Below are 1,510 nucleotides of genomic sequence, written 5' to 3'. Positions count from 1 at the left end.
GGGCACCTGAGGGATGGCACTGCTTGTGAGGGCTCTCCCTCCCCAAGGCCAGGCCCAAGGCCCTCTGCCAGGACCCTGCCTCTCTAGAAGTGAAACCTTGCGTGGTACAGGCAGCTGTCCACTTATGGACTAGGCCAGCTCCACGGCTGTGACCTGGCAAGATAAAAAGTCCACATGCCCAGTTATAGCCAGCCAGGCTCACGAAGCCCCTGCCTCCCGCCTTGCCAGTGCCAGAAGCCACAGTAGTCAGTGCTGTGTTATTTTTGTAGACATCATTCCTTAGGAACCAAGGCCCAAGGCACCAGATGATTTAGGGGTAGCTTGACTCACATCTGCAAATTTGCAGGCCTCCTTTCCTTTCAAAACTTAGCCCATGGTGGGGCGGGTCAAGCAGACAGTACTCTACAGACCGGTGCATCTGGAGGAGAAGAGAGAAGATGGCTGAGGGACAGGGAGTGCCTTACTCAGAGGCTGCATGGAGCAGATGAGCCTCCACGGGGCCAGACTCTGCAGCAAGACACACAGGCAGAGCTGCTGGAGAGGAGCGGTGCCAGGCAGGGCCCTAACCTCAGCTCACCTCGGGAGAAGGGGAAGAGGCAGAGGCCAGGCGCCCTCCTTCCCAGCTCAGCCTCCCAGCGCCTGCATGCCCCCCGGGGAGATGCCATGGAGGGCCGAGGCCCGGCTGCCCCACACCAAAGAGGGCTAGGACCCTGACGCAGCACTTCCGGATCACAGCACGGCGGGTCAGGAGGACGCAAACCCCACCATCACCACACACCCAGAGCCATGTCCATCCAGGGACACGCTATCGCTTGTGACATGAGTCGTTGAGACTCAAAATCTAACCTCCCTTCTGTCTCCCTCTCTCTCTCAGACACACACACACATACACACGACCTGCACACACCACATCACACTGCACACACACACACCACAAACACACACCACACCACATATACACCACAAATCACACACACAACACACACCCCACACACACACCCTACACCACACACACAACATACAACACACACCTCACACACAGTACATACCAACCACACACACACCACACACACACAATACACACCACACACACACCACATAGGCACACACACACCGCACACACACCACACACACACCACACACACAATACACACCACACACACACCACATAGGCACACCACACACACACCACACACACAACATACAACACACACCTCACACACAGTACATACCAACCACACACACACCACACACACACAATACACACCACACACACACCACATAGGCACACACACACCGCACACACACCACACACACACCACACACACACAATACACACCACACACACACCACATAGGCACACCACACACACAACATACAACACACACCTCACAGTACATACCACACACACACCACACACACACAACACACACCACACACACACAACACACACCACACACACACAATACACACCACACACACACCACATAGGCACACCACACACACACCA

The sequence above is a fragment of the Macaca fascicularis genome, chromosome 15, assembly GCF_037993035.2.
Source record: "Macaca fascicularis isolate 582-1 chromosome 15, T2T-MFA8v1.1".
NCBI classification, from domain to species: Eukaryota; Metazoa; Chordata; class Mammalia; order Primates; family Cercopithecidae; genus Macaca; species Macaca fascicularis.
The sequence above is the reverse complement of the archived record's forward strand: the minus strand, read 5'-3'. Positions refer to the sequence as shown.